Genomic DNA, 16,812 nt, shown 5'->3' with positions numbered 1-16,812 from the left:
GTATACCATAAAACAAAAATCCATGTGGTATTAATATGTACTAAGTAATACATATTAATGAGTTGAGCTCAACAATTTTTTGGGTATTTAAAAAAAAAAAGTGCACTATTTATGTAATGTAATGTGATGTATATTGGTTTCACATGCTAATGTCTTATCACAGGTATATAACCAGTTTTTTTCAGGCGAAAAATGTAATGTTTATTACTAAATTTTATTGGTGTTTTTATCCCTCAGATTCAATAATTGGGTTTCCTGGCTTACAGAACAAAGAATATCACCATCACCATAGACAATTTTTTTCTTTTTCCTGGTTTCAGCACTGATATCTAGTGGATGCTTCTATTTGTTAGCCCAATCAGCTGTGTTTCGGACTACCTACTAAGTGTGTGGGGTATGTTCTGATCCAACATGTATGAAGCTCTGGTATGAACGAGTTTCTTGCTCCACTGATTAGCCATGACTGATACTTGTAGTTCCATGGATTTAACTGGTAAGGGTCGGCAATTAGATGTTATCTCACAAGACTTGTGTTTAAGACTGCTTCACCCCCCTGCTGTCATTGTAATTAGTTACACACCTAGCCAGTGCTTTCCTTGCAAGCGTAGCTCTTTGCCTTAGGCTATGGTATGTTAATGTGCCTAGCTATCTGGGTGTCCCCAAGTGTAGTTCACAACTGTTTCCTTCTGTGTCACCATGCAATCCTATTTTCTCCTAGACTTTCCTGTTTGTCTGCTTTCATTTGGCTATTTGTTATCAATTACCTAATGAATATTGGTGTGTTTCAAGGCACACCGGTTGGCTCGTGTACCTACTACTGTTCAGTGATCTCAGCACCTTAGTCCTGCAAGGGATTTTTCTTTGCCTGTTGGCCAGTTGTGTAGGGTAGCAACAGTTCCTCGAGCTGGATATACATTATGCAATTTTTATTTTCCAATTTCCTTGCAGGCAATTTACCTGCAGATGTGTAGTTTACATACTGTATGTCAGATTGCATACAAGTTGAAAGTGTATAGGTCTGGCCCCATATTGTATAGTTTGGGTTGAGTCTGGAGAAAAGTTGTGCAGGAAGTTTGTATGGGGTGCTCCCCGCTCTTGGCTGTTCCAAGGACCCTCACTTTGGTTATATGTGTGGGTATTCTGTATTCTCATCAGTTAATACCTATCAGTGTCCTCCCTGTCCTAGTGTACCTTAACTAGTGGTCTATGGCCTGCGTGCCAAGAAGACCAGTACCCCAATGTTGCACTATGCCCGTCATTCATGGGAGTCCGGTCTAAAGAGTGTGGACAGTTTGTTTTGTATCGGTGAAGGATAACATGGTCTGATTACCAAATTGATAAAGGAGGGAGAAGGTGTACCTGTTGGCAGGTGGTTTCAATTCGGGTACTCAGACCATTTCCCATACTTAGGATAAAAGAGAGGGTTAAGGGAGACTGCCTTCGGAGTTGGAGGTGGGGCACTGGGTACCTTATAACACTATGGAGCTGGAGATACTCAGGACCACATTGGGAGGTCTTGTGCTACATATCAGGGAAGGGGTTAGTAAAACCAACTTGCTCTGTCCAGCATCACTTTGCAAGGATAGGCAGGCAGGGGGTAGTATCCAGGTTGCCTATGAGTCGTAATAGATTGGTTGATGACTCAGTTCCAGGATCGTCAAAAAAAAAAAATCTAACTTGCACTGTTCGCATACCTAATGGCAGGGATGGAACGTTGTGCAGATATTGTGGTCAATCTGGGTGCTATCCTATCAGACTCTATGGTGTTATACCCTGGAGTCATCTTGTTCTGATGGTTTGAGTCTGGACAGCCTCAGATGACTGGTAGTGATGACTGCTGGAGAAAGGAAGGTGTTGTGCTATGGGAAAAGACAACAATACTGTCACAGGAGGGGATCAGGTCCAATGGAGGCCAGGGTAGTGTCCCAACTGTTCCTAAACAAAGTAACAAGTACTAATATCACTGGAAAACACACTGAACACAAAATATTGAGAATATTCCCCACTGATCCCAGCGCCCACAGAGGTGAGTCAAAGATAATATTATTTACAAGCTGCTATCATACAAAAGATAAATCACAAAAATTATATAGTATATAGCTTTCATTAACCTATTGTCCCATATATACCATATTGACAGCGCTAAAACAACAAAACAATAATTTTAAGAGGGTGATAATCCCATGTTTACAAATAGAACCACAGAAATGTCCTTGAAAAGTCCCACGCATATAAGGATGAGATTTCAGTTGAAACATTCACACGTTGGAAAAACAGAAAGGAAAGTCCATCGCCAAGATAAAACCACCAGTGTGTAAAAAGCTTGACAGCCGGTGACACCCCTTATGGTAACACACTCACCAGAACCCAGGGGGTTAACAGGCACTTCGTTACGAATAATTAAAATTATTTCACTGGTACTCCTCTGTAGAATCTCCTTGTCACATCAACGATCAAAAAGGTTCTCAATCTCAGATTCCTTAATATCCCAACGGTAACAGGTTTCTTGGTTTTTTATACTTCACTTACAGCAGCAGGTTCACATATAGGAAACAACAAAAAAATAGGTTCCATAGTGCAAACTGCTTTATTAATTAAAATGCTCATGCGCATATACACCATATGTACATAATCACTTAAAATTCATTCACAAAGATGTCACTACCAGAACGAACGGATTTGCCTCACCGCAGCTCCGAGCGTCTTAGATCGAATACAGGCTCAGCTTCCACGGCGGGTCCCGGGCGAACATTCAAATCGACCGCTCTGTAGTTACGAATAGCTGCTTGGTCATGCCCATACGCGTTTCGTCACTATGTCTTCGTCTGTGGGCGTCGCGCGTGTGTGTGTGTGTGTGTGTGTGTGTGTGTATATATATATATATATATATATATATTGTGTGTATTATATAATTTGCAACATGTATACTAGAATATTTACTATTCTTGGTATCTCAAACACACAAACCTGTTGGTCTGCATAGTAACGGAGTTACCCTATTGTTCATAGAGATGGTCATTTCAGATATAGTGCCTCTTCCTGTGCCACAAGTCCTTGAAATGCTAATTTATGTAGTATCAAAGAGGGCTGACGGTTGTAAATGAAGAGATAATTGAACCGGTCTTATGTCGGAACTGGCAGGGTCAGAGATCAAAGGAAGTTGCTTATAAAGGCATCGGAAGTTTGATGCTTAACTGGGCTTGAAATTATAACCAATCAGAATTGGAGGCAACTTTGAACCAATGAGGGGACCCTGAGTTCTGATTGGTAGGCATGAGGTTTTCTAACCACATAAATCTAGTCCCTAGAGATGCCAAATCTCTCTCTTAAACTCTCATGGACTGGACACGTAAGAGTCCTGTGTAATGTATTTTCCTTATCTCTCTTTATCTTGCTGGGCTGCACTTTTGCAAAAATGGTAACGTAGGGAAAAACTAGATACTGTGTCTGTATTATTATGTCTCTTTTCTTTTCTGTTGCCCTGTCTACCATAGGACTTTGCCTTAATATAATATTAATCTCGTGAAAGGATGTGTATGACCATTATAGCAATATTTGGTAACATCGCTGTTTTTAAGGTTGTAGCCTCCACATTATATGGGGTACTCTGTAACTTTCTTTTCTGTACTATAGTATGTTTAAATAAATTAGATTGTTATCCTTTTCGCACATGTATCATTCGTTCTTAATTTCATGGTTTGATTCATATAGATAAAAGGTTTTTAATCCCTTTTTTTTATGTATAGGTAAGTATATATGTGAGCTAGGCAAATTAGCCATAACAGAAGCTACAGTTCATTGAGGGAACCATGAATACCAACATGTACTGTGACATACTAAAGCAGAACATGATCCCCCTTCCTTCGCAAACTGGGCCGCAGAGCAGTAATTCAACAAGATAACGACCCCAAACACACCTGTAAGACGACCACCACTTTACTAAAGAAGCTGAGGGTAAAGGTGATGGACTGGCCAAGCATGTCTCCAGACCTAAACCCTAGTGAGCATTTGTGGGGCATCTTCAAATGGAAGGTGGAGGAGTGCAAGGTCTCTAACATCCATCAGCTCCGTGATGTCATCAGTGGCACTCCAGTGGCAACATGTGAAGCTCTGGTGAACTTCATGCCCAAGAAGGCATTGCTGGAAAATAATGGTGGCCACACAAAATATTGACACTTTGGGCACAATGTGGACATTTTCACTTAGGGGTATACTCACTTTGGTGCCAGCGGTTTTGACATTAATGGCTGTGTGTTGAGGGGACAGCAAATATACACTGTTATACAAGCAGTACACTCACTACTTTACATTGTAGTAAAGTGTAATTTCTTCAGTGTTGTCAAATGCTTTATGTAGAATTTAGTTACAAAAATCAATATTAAAGCGGAGGTTCACACAAATTGAACCTCTGCTTTTTGGACCCCCCCCCCCCCCCCCGGTGTCACATTTGGCACCTTTCAGGGGGGAGGGGGTGTAGATACCTGTCTAAGACAGGTATTTGCACCCATTTCCAGGCATAGACTCCCATAGGACTCCCGTGGAAGAGGCATAGACTCCCACAGGAGTCTATGCGTCTTCCTGTCTCATTTCACTGTCTGCTAAGACACACACGGGTGAAGACACAGCGCGGATCATTCTCATTGTGCTGCACAACTTGCTCATGTATAGTAGGGAACTGGGAAGTGACGGCGCAAGGCTTAATTTCCTGATTCCCATACTGAAGATGGCGACGGCAGCATCCGAGGACCGAGGGACGGTTTGGCCTCAGGTGTCGACATCGCTGGACCATGGGACAGGTAAGTGTCCTTATTTTAAAAGTCAGCAGCTGCAGTATTGTATAAAAAAATCTAATTCTGCAGGACTTCTTCTTTAACAACAACAACTTTAACAATATTAACATAAAACATATTTCATTAATCTGACTGTAATAAATAAAATAGGGATAAAATATAATTGCCTACTATAGGCCCTGTTTGGCAGGTTTGGGTAGTACAGTGGAAGGTTTGGGTTGTATAGGGTGGTATAGTGGCATGTTTGGGTAGTATAGAGTGGTATAGTGGCAGGTTTTGGTATTATAGGGCAGTATAGTGCTAGGTTTGGGTAGTATAGAGTGGCATAGTGGCAGGTTTGAATAGTATAGGGTAGTATAGTGGCAGGTTTTGGTAGTATAGTGGCACATTTGGGCAGCATATGGTAGTATAGTCACAAGTTTGGGTAATATAGGGCAGTATAGTGACCGGTTTGGGTTGTAGAGGGCAGTATAGTGGCAGGTTTGGGTAGTATAGGGTAGTATGATGGCAGGTTTGGGTAGTATAGTGGCAGGGTTGGGTAATACAGGGCAGTATAGTGGCTGTTTTGGGTAGTAGAGAGCAGTATAGTGGCAGGTTTGGGTAGCATAGGGCAGTATAATGGCAGATTTGGGTAGTATAGGGCAGTATAGTGGCAGGTTTGAATAGTATAGAAGAAAAAAAGAACCTGAATGCTGAGGATAGGAGGTTAACAATTGCACCACATCCATAATTTATATGCAGAAAGTCAAATGATGTAGAATGTGATTTTTTTTTTTTTTTTGTAACAGAGTTAAAAAGATTCCAGATTCATATTTGTATATAGTGGATACAATAGTAAGAACAAGATAAAATGTAACCATATGTTTGTTGGTGATCTTGGGTACACTTAATTTCTTCTACAAGTTTTGCCAAATGTAGCTTCTTCAGGAAATACTTAAAGGGGTTCTGCACTCAAAATACAACATTTGCCCATTCTGTTGCCTATAGTTAATATATCTCATAGTGCAACCTGTTTTTTTTTTTTGATTCACCTACCTTTTGTAATCTTCAGTACTTTATTTCAAACCCCTGCGGCGATGGGCGGTCTCTTGCGGCGATGGGCGGTCTCTTGCGGGGATCAGCGTAATTTCCTGTTGAAGCCCGCACTGTCTCCTGTGATCTCGTTCGTGTAATCCCAGGAGACATTGCGGCTAATGCACCCGACATCTCGCGAGATTTCGGGTGCTACAGCCGACATCTCGCGAGATTTCGGGTGCTACAGCCAACATCTCGCGTGATTTTGGTAATTACAGCCGAGATCTCGCGAGATCTCGGCTGTAATTACCAAAATCACGCGAGATGTTGGCTGTAGCACCCGAAATCTCGCGAGATGTCGGCTGTAGCACCCGAAATCTCGCGAGATGTCGGGTGCATTAGCCGCAATGTCTCCTGGGATTACACGAACGAGATCACAGGAGACAGTGCGGGCTTCAACAGGAAATTACGCTGATCCCCGCAAGAGACCGCCCATCGCCGCAGGGGTTTGAAATAAAGTACTGAAGATTACAAAAGGTAGGTGAATCAAAAAAAAAAAACAGGTGGCATTATGAGATATATTAACTATAGGCAACAGAATGGGCAAATGTTGTATTTTGAGTGCAGAACCCCTTTAAGTGCAAACCATATACAGTAGATGAATAATAAAACACAATTAATGAGCATGCTTGCAGGAGACAAAAAACACATATACACTGTATATTTTTTACATAAACAAATCCAGTTTATGTCACGTACCATGGATCCCATTGGTTGTGCCCAAGTGGAAATGAATGGGTGCCGTGAAGTTGGAACAGTGCACCTCCTATAAGCATGGGACTATGCCACCTGCCTCAGGTCCTAATAGGATCCCTTGGATCTCTGCTGACAAGCCCCAACCTTGGGATTAGGCGCAGAAGAGGCACAAGTGTCACAGGGCAAAAAAGGTCTATACAGAAACAGGGAAAAAAAAGAAAGGTGAAATAGTTATGTAATAGTGATGTATAAACAAAAAGTCTGTATTGGCCGTGGCTCACATATACATGATCCCAATGGCAGAGTTAAAGTATGAATTAAGCTGTGGCGCTAAAACCTTTTCTAACAAATATCCTGGTGTCAAAAAGGTGTGTAGAGATCTAATCCGTGTAATAAATAGATGGCCCTGTTTATTGCCCCGGAAAATAATATAAATAAATACTGTGAATTGATGTGAAATGTGTGGTCTCCTGAGGACCACCTTATAGGTGGTACCTACCAAATATTATATATATACTTCTTATAAATGCGTGTTGTGTAGAAAAGACAATTTTTTCCTATTGGCATGCAACTCAAAAAGTACACATGTGTTATAACCAAAGAATAGTGAAAATATTTCATAAAAATGTAAATAAATAAACCATATATGCTAAGTGAGAGAGATCATATGCAAACCACAAGCCACTATATTAGTGGTCTGTAAACTGTGCTCTATATTATGAGTCCCAAGAGTGACAGTCCAAGAACAGCAAAAACAAAAAGAATTCTTTCAATGCCCAAACAAATTTTTTCAAATCGCATCACACAGTTGCTCGAAAAAACGCATAAAGTCTCTTCAAGTAAAAAGGGTAGACCAAAGTGACTAGTGCAGAAAGGTTAGGAACAATCTTCTCCGGTGCGCCACTCAGTGTCAGAGAAATAATTGCGCTCACCAGACAGAGAACCCTGAAAGGGTTAGCCGAGCAGTCACAGTATAAGCCACTGTGCAGCTTTCCTTGGGCTCTGCTCCTGCTGTGCTGGGGGAATGTTCGCCCTTTTACTTCCGCAAATAGTCCGTTTAGCAAGTGCATGAGGGAGGAAACAGAAGTACAACCATAGTGCAACACTGTTTGTTAACGATTTATTTATCTAAAATCCAAACTACTCACAATATTTCATAAAACAATTCGCCTTTGAAATGGCTGCGCTGGCGTTGCTGCCTGTATAGCAGTATGAGGTGCACGTCCTAGGCCACGCCCTACGCGTTTCGTCAGAGCGACGTCATCTATGGCAGAGTTACTTTTAGTACTTACTAAAAGAAAATATGCTAAGCTTATGCATAAAAGGATCTGCCTGACATACCGCTTACTGACTGCCCTGAAATACAGCTCATCGACTGTCATGCACTGACTTACCACTCACTGACTGCACTGACATATCACACACAGACTGCCCTGACATACCGCTCACCAACTGTGCTGACTCACTGCCCATTGACTACCCTGACATACCACTCACTGACTGCCCTGACATACCACTTACTGACTGTCCTGACTCACTGCCCATTGACTACCCTGACATACCGCTAATCGACTGTCCTGACTCACTGCCCATTAACTACCCTGAAATCCCGCTCACCAACTGTCCTGCCCTGACATACCGCTCACCGTCTGTCCTGCCCTGACATACCTGTCACTGACTGCACTGACATACTGCTTACTGACTACCCTGACATACTGCTCACCAAAGGCATGACTACAGGGTTTGCTCCATGGGGCCCGTGTGCCTCCCACCCTGTACACTGGGATAGAAGGGGCAGCGGGGGCATCATGTAGAGAAATCGATCCCCTTAATTTTCCTCCTGTAGCTGCTGAAAGCCTGCTTCTCCTTCTCTGCCTCTGGCAGGCATTCAGTGGCTGCAGGAGGAAAATTAAGGGCATTGGTTTCTCTACATGCCACCCCTCCTATTCAGGTCCTGCTGTCCCCTGTGATCTTTCCTTCCATCATCCCCTGCAGCGTTAATGACTTCCCCCCTCTCCCACTGGCTGCTTTGTGGAATGTGTCAGGATGGAGAGCAGGGAATGACATACTTACCTGCCCTTCCTTTTCTAAATGGATAGAGCTATTGATCAGTTTACTATGCTTCAGTTTGTGAATGACCAGGAAGATCTATACAGAGCTATGCCTGTCCATTAATGTTGTGCTGTTGAGGCTGCAGAGATTTAGATTGAGGGATGCGTCTTCAATCTCCTTTCTTTGTCTCAAAAGTGAAACAAAATTGGTCTGTTTAAACCACTGATATTTCCCCAAGAGGCTCCTTAAACCTTTTAAGAAATAAAATTGCAATTGAAAAAAATACTACTGACACCAGTCGTGGAACTACCAGGGTCACAAAGGAATACCATACTCAGATGGAAGGGGGTCAGGGGGGCCTTTCATGGTTTCTTGCACCAGACTCCTGAAGGCTCTAGTTATGCCTCTGAGCCTACCTATGCATCCTCTGCTGTATTGGAGCACTCTGAAGTATTCCTCTTCCTTGTAGACCAACAGCAAGCATCTGGGAGCATGTAATCAAGCCATACCTGGACAGAAGAATGCTATGGATAGTAACACCTTGTCATTGTGTAGTGCCATTTTTTTGAAGCATTCAGTACTTGCCCACCGCAGCAGTGAGAAGAGAAGTAGGGATGAGCTTTATGTTCAGGTCGAACATGAGTTTGACTCAAACATCGGGTGTCTGCCCGTTAGTTGAAAAATGAACATTATGGAGCATTTGCGGCAAATTCGAGCACCGCGTAAGGTCCCATAATGCACTGCGAAGTTTGGCAGAATCTTTTCTCTCTCTGAGCTTGAACTTGAGGAACTTCAAAAGTACATTAGGGAAAACCTTGACAAGGGTTTTATCTGGCCTTCTTTGTCCCCCACCGAAGCAGGAATAATCTTTGTTGAAAAGAAGGATCTGGGCAGGAGATACAAGAGACGCCAACCTCATCAATTCAGTCTCCACCCAGGTACGTGATACTCACTATACATCCAGTCCTCTCAGAAACCTGCACTGAGAGGAATGAAGGTATAGAAATAGGCGGCCAATCTGCTAGCAGTACACCAAAATCCAATTTTAGCAGGCAAATTTCCCTACCTCAGTTGCTAAACCATCAAAATAAATTCAGTCCCAGCCATCCACATGCTCAGCATCTGAATGCTAGCTTGGCCAAATTGCTAACACTACAACTTCTGCTTTTTCATCTGGTAGACTCTGCCCCCTTTTGTGAATTTGTGGAATGTGTGGTACCTCAGTGGCAGGTTCCCAAATGCCATTTATTTTCACGTAAGGCCATTCCGGCTCTCTACCAGCATGTGAAAGGCAATATCTTGACCTCATTGGACAGGGCAGTCAGCAGTAAGGTGCATATTACCACTGACTCATGATCCAGCAGGCATGGACAAGGACGTTACCTTTCTTTCACGGCACACTCGGTAACTCTGCTGGCAGCTGGGAAGGATGCAGGACAGGGTTCAGTATTGTTGGAGCTTGTTCCACCACCATGCCTCCAAAATGCTAGTGGTGATTCTGCTGCAGCTCTCTCCTCCACCCCTCCTCTTTTTCTTTCTTTATGGCCTCTTCCTCTGTAGATTTGCCCTCTGAACCAGCAGTGCTCTGTAGGCATTCAAGGGGCTACGCAAGCACAAAAAGATGCCATGCGGTGCTTGAGTTGGTCTGCTTAGGGGACAGGAACCACATTGGAGCAGATATTCTGTCAGCTCTGCAGGTGCAGGCTCAGAGGTGGTTGATGCCAAGCCAGCTTCAGCCTGGAATGGTTGTATGTGAAAATGGCACCAACTTCCTCTCTGCCCCCCGACAGGGACACTTGACCCATGTTCCTTGTGTGGTTTACATTCTGAATTTGGTGATGCAGCAGTTCTTGAGAAGGTACTCGGGCTTACAGGATCTCCTGAGGCAGGCCAGGAAAGTCTGTGGTCATTTCTGCAGGCCATATAATGCCAGTGCTCGGCTGGCTGACCTTCAAAGGGAATGCAACCTGCCCAAGAACCGCCTCATCTGTGACATGCCCATCAGGTGGAACTCAACATTGGCAATGCTGAAGCGGCTGCACACACAGCAGAGGGCCATCAATGAGTACCTGTGTGAGTATGGCATCAGTACAGGGTCAGGGGAGGTTGGCTTTTTTGTGCCACGCCAGGGGCTACTGATCAAGGATGCATGCACTGTCCTGTTGCCATTTGAGGAGGCTACAAGGATGGTGAGCAGTGACAGTGCATGCATCAGTGATACTGTCCCTCTTGTCTTCTTGTTGGAGCACATGTTTCATGGAATAATGGACAGGGCACTTGAGGCAGAACAGCGGAAAGAAGAGGAGGACTTCCTTACCTCTGAAGGCCCCTTTATCCAGATAGTATTCCTGCAGGCCCATCACACAGGAAGAAGAAGAGGAGGAGGAACATTGTGTCAGCATGGAGGTGGAGGATAACACTAAGCATCAGCAGCAGTCTTCAAGGGACCGCTTTCAGTCCCCGGAAACCCATGGAGTTGTTCGTGGCTGGGAGGAGGTGGTTGCAGATCATGTGATCCTTAGTGACCCAGAGGACTCAAGATCAAATGCCTCTGCAAACTTATGCTGCATGGACTCCCGATTCCTTCAAAGTCTGTGAAAGGACCCTAGGATTTGTGGTATTAAGGAGAGGGATCATTACTAGCTGGCAACCCTTCTTAATCCACGTTACAAGGGTAAGGCTGCAGAACTTATCCAGCCTTCGCAAAGGGAGCAGAGGATGAAACATCTTCAGGAGAACTTGCAGAAAGGTTTGTGCAATGCGTTTCCAGAGCCTGGGAGGTTACAATTTCCTGGTGCTGGGCAACAATATGCTGATGCTTCGTTCAGTCACAGAAAGAGCGGTGGAGAAGGTGGCCGGCTGACCGTTGCCTTCAGACAATTCTTCAGTCCTCAGCGCCAAGGTCTGATCAGTTCCAGCAACCATCACAAGTGTCTGAATTACATGATGCAGGAATATCTAGGGGCAACAGAACATCCACTGGGTTACTTGGTCTTGAGGATGGACCACTGGCCAGAGCTTGCTCAATATGAAATTGAGCTACTGGCCTGTCCTGAATCCAGCATTCTTTCTGAATGCTGCTGGAGGATTTGTAACTGATTATAGAGTGTGCCTGTCCAGATCGGCTCACATTCATAAAAATTAATCAGTCTTGCATCACCAGCTACCAAGCACCTGATGTTGATGTAACCAATTGATTTTTCCATGGATGTGACATCCCTTGAAGACTGCCTATGCTGAGTGACTATCCTATTATGCTGAGTGGCCTGATCTTATTCCTCCTCAATCTTCATGACTACAATTTTTGATCTAATATTTCACAGCAGGGTTTGTTCCTGCGCCCACCAAGAGTAACTTTGAGTGCTTACAGTGTTCTTATACCACCAACACCTAAGGCCCAATTTTCCTCAGAGTATATAAAGCAGGCCATATAGTATATACAGGCGGTCCCCTATTTTCAAACATCCGATTTACAAATGACTCCTACTTACAAATGGAGGGAGACAACAGGAAGAAGAAATCTACCCCTAGGAAGGGAAATTTTTTATAAGAGTTAATATGGGAAAAAGGTGTCTCCCATGATGCTTTATCACCAATCCTTGTTTCCCTAATAACCCAAAAATTTCAAAATCCAATTGTCATTTGATTGTCAAGTTCGGTGAAATCTTCTGAACAGGGACACAGACAGCAACACAAATGTTACAGGGGTTATAATCATTCCCTATGTTATCAATATGCCTTAAAAATAGATTTTTTGGCTGGAGCTTCAATTAACAAATGTACCTGTTTCAAATTACAAACAGATTCAACTTAAGAACAAACCTACAGTCCCTATCTTGTTTGTAACCCAGGGACCACTTGTATATTGCTGTTCAGAGTATATAAAAGCCTTTTTTTTATTCCATACCAGACCCAAAGGGCCTGGTAATGGGCTGGGGGGGACCCATGCTATTTTTCTCAATGATATTCATCTATATTGCCGTGACCCCACAATACATTACAGCTGCAAGCAGTTTTAAATTACTTTATTCCTTTAGAAATGTCATCTTGTGCAGGGACTGTTTTAAACACAGGAAAAATGCGCCACTTTACAGGCATACTATAGTCACCCCCCAGCCCCCCCCCCCCCCCCCCCGGCAGGATATTTATAATGGAATATTTCACTTTTATTGTTTCACTTTAAGCATTATTAAAATCACTGCTCCTAAAAAAAAAACACCAGTTTTTAAAACTTTGTTTTGCTTTGATACATATACCCTGTGGCAGGACCCGGGTCCCTGAACACTTTTTTGACAATAACTTGCATATTGGCCTTTAAAATTAGCACTTTTGATTTTTCACGTTTGGGTCCCATAGACTTTAATGGTGTTCGCGCGTTCACACAAACTTTTTGTCAATTAGCATTTTCTGCCGCAGACCGAACCGGGGGATGTTCGGCTCATCCCTAAAGAGGAGAACAAATAAAATATTATATATATATATTCATTTTCAATCCAGAGCTCTCCCCCGCAGTACAACACAAGGTGACCTCAATCTGATGCCCAGCATAAACCCATTTCCTCCGAGCACAGGCTGTTTTGGACCCACCCCTGTCTATTCCTGGACAGTGAAATCAGAAGCAGCACAGTGAGGAGCTCATCTGCCTTATTTCCCTATAAGCATGTTACTTGGCAGAACATGAACTAATTTATTATTTCTCCTTTTTATGCTTTTTCTTCTTATACTCAAGCCCTGCTGAACAGGAACAGCAGAGGCTGATTCCAGGTCAAATTCAGGTATTTGCACTGCTTGCATTAAAAAAAAAAAAAAAAAAAATCTGATGTATTCATGATTACAGAGCTGTAAATGTGTGTTTGTTGAGTTCAGCTATAATTTTTTAATTTTATGTGCCATTTATACTTACATAGATTTTGTTTTACTAATCATATATTAGTTACAAGCACAGTGTGTTTGCTATTGATGATAAAACATATTTATAAAGTGTCTTGACATATTTAAAAAGTGATTCTTCTTCACAAAAAAAAAAAGGGATTTGGGGATTTATAACTATTAATAGCAAGTTATCAATTCATAACACTGAAAGTCCTTTTCCACTGATTGAGAAATGTTAATATGAACACATCTTCACACTTCTGGTTGCTTGTGCCAGCATTGTTCTGAAAATGGGTTTCCTGGGAATACAAAGCTTAACAAGATTTCAGAAAATGATTTGCATGGGCTGTTTTATGAAGATTTCATACTTTCAATTTGCCATGAATGGCATCTTTCATGTATGTTAAGCTTCTGCAAGAAATGTATTTAGAGTAGCTTGAGAAGCTTTGCGTGTGTTTTAAGAGCAGGGGTTTATGAAACATAACCAAATAAATCAAGGATTTTTAAGGCCCAATGCACAGTGGAGGAACTGGAAATGAATATCTGTATTTCCTAATAAAGAAACAACAATAACCAAGTAAGATATAATATTCACCGCAGATAACAGCACTCCATTTTGTTTTATTGGATAAATAAGTTATTGTTTATGTAGCATTAATCCACTTATAGGGCCGTTGATTTAATGTCCCAGGTTCCATTACTGCTAGTGCTTCACCCAGGCAAACAGCAACTTCACACTTTGATCTCATAAATCACAATCTATAAGGGTTGCCTTTTTTAATCAGTTGACCCCCCAAAGCACCTTGTCCCCATGATGATGGGAACAAGGGCCTCATCCCCCACAACCGTGGCCCGGTGATTGTGGGAGTCTGTGGGTGGGGGCTTAATTGAATATGAAAGCCCCCTTTAACAAGGGGACCCACAGATCCTGGCTTCCCCCCTATGTGAATGGGTATTGGGTACATTGTACCCCTACCCATTCACCAAAAAAGATGTCAAAAAGTAAAAACCATAAAAGACAGTTTTTGGCACACCTGATGTAATGAGGTAACTATCTCATTTTATGAGACACTAAAAAGCCAGGAAAGTAGAAATACCCCCCAAATTACCCATTTTTGGAAAGTAGAAATTCCAAGATATTTAAGAGGCATGGTTACTTTTTTTAAGTTGTCATTTTTTCCCTCAATTCTTTGCAAAATTAAGATTATTTTTTTTTTTTTTACACAATATTGCCATTATAACAGGTTATTTCTCTCACATGGTTAATGCATTCCACAAATGAAACTAACTCAAAATACATTCTGCTACTTCTCCTGAGTATAGCGATACCACATGTGTGAGACTTTTACGCAGCCTAGCAAAATACAGAGGCCCAATATTGAAGTGGCACCTTTAGGTGTTCTAGGAGCATAGATTACACATCTAATCTCTTAACCACCTATTACACTTTTGAAGGCCCTGGAGCACCAGAACAACGGAAACACCTACAATATGACCCCATTTTGGAAAGAAAATACCCCAATGTATAATCTGTGAGGCATAATGAGTCTTTTGAAATGTTAATTTTTTTCCAGAAGTTGGAAGAAATGGAAAATGTGGAAAAAAAATTAAAAAGTTGTAAATGTATAAGATATTTCCAACACACAGCATTTACATAGCAAAAATTACCCCCTCAAATATATTCTGCTACTCCTCCTGAGTCTGGCGATACCACATGTGTGAGACTTTTACACAGCCTGGCCACATACAGAGGCCCAACATCCAAGGAGCACCACCAGGTGTTCTAGGGACATAAATCATGCATCTAATTTCCTTACAATCTATCATATTTTTGAAGGCCCTTCTTGCAGTCGGCAAGTGGTTAACATACCATATAAAATGTTTATCTTATTTGCTGATACATATATTTATAATGCATGGACATACATCCATTGTATACACCTATTGAGGCAACTCACTTGTTTGCACGCAAAGTTTGCACTTACTGCATTTGGCAGAATGCAACCAAGATGCAGGGTGAGGGACCGCCAGCTGTTAAGCTTAAAAAACTGTTTTGTGCCACAAAAATGAATGTTTCTGCCATTTGGTTTTGAAGTTATTGCATTTAAAAATTTTAGATTATGTGACCTCAAGACCCATCCAATTTGCACCCCATGTTGTTAAAACTTAAAAACAAGGATAGTATTATTGTGCTGCATCTTGCTAATTTGTGCTGCAAAAATGAATGTTTGTGCTGTTTGGTTTCAGAGATATCACTCATAATAGTTGATGAAACCCTGCCCACTTTGCACCCCATGCACAATGTGTGCTGATTTGTGCCACAAAAATGAATGTTTCCATGTTTGAGATTTTGGAATTCAAATTCCAATTATGTAGCATCAAGCCCCTCCCTCTTTGCACTTTGTTATTACAATTTAAAAACAAAGATGGTGCAAAAACTAACGTATGTGCTGGTTTGGGTTCAGAGATATTGTGCATTATATTTGATTAAACATTTCCGACTTTGCACCACATGTTTTCAAAACAATTATACTTACTAGGACTCAAACTTAAGCCTGTGACCTCAGCTGTGTTTGACAATGACTCTGCTGGCTGAGCCATTTGGAATGCTGCACAGTTCCCTGGACAATTCCTTGAATGATTCTGCTCTAAATCTTATTTGCCTTGAACCTTGCACTCTTTGCTCCCCTATGAACTTCCTGTTTTAAAGCGGTTCTTCACCCTAAAAGGGAAGTTCCGCTAATCAGATCCCTCCCCCCCCCCCTCCGGTGCCACAATCGGCACCTTTCAGGGGGGAGGGGAGTGCAGTTACCTGGATAATCCAGGTATCTGCACCCACTTCCGGGCAGACCGCCGCAGACACCCCGCCCCCCCCCCATTGTGTTCTGGGAAACACACAGTTCCCAGGACACAGCGGGGACCAGAAGAGACACGCAGCACGACTCGCGTATGCGCAGTAGGGAACTGGGCAGTGAAGCCACAACGCTTCACTTCCCGATTCCCTGACAGAGGATGGCGGCGGGGGCAGCAGCGAGATGAGCGATCGCTCGTCATCTGCCGCCGACTTCGCTGGACCCTGGGACAGGTAAGTGTGATTTTATTAAAAGTCAGCAGCTGCAATATTAGTAGCTGCTGGCTTTTAATATTTTATTTTTTTTAGGTGCAGAACCACTTTAAGCCATGTTTCTGAACTTCCTGGTAATCAGAATATTGTGCCTTCTCTAGCCAATATCTTGCTTTTGTTTCTCCTATTGCTGCATGTATCTTAGCCACTATTCGTTGCTGACGTTTGGCTTACTTCTCGACTATGCTTCTGCTTAATCCCAAC

This window comes from Lithobates pipiens, unplaced genomic scaffold (assembly GCF_037356315.1).
Source record: "Lithobates pipiens isolate NorthernLeopardFrog02 unplaced genomic scaffold, aLitPip1_a1.2 Scaffold_16, whole genome shotgun sequence".
Taxonomy (NCBI): domain Eukaryota; kingdom Metazoa; phylum Chordata; class Amphibia; order Anura; family Ranidae; genus Lithobates; species Lithobates pipiens.
Note: the sequence above shows the minus strand (reverse complement) of the source record.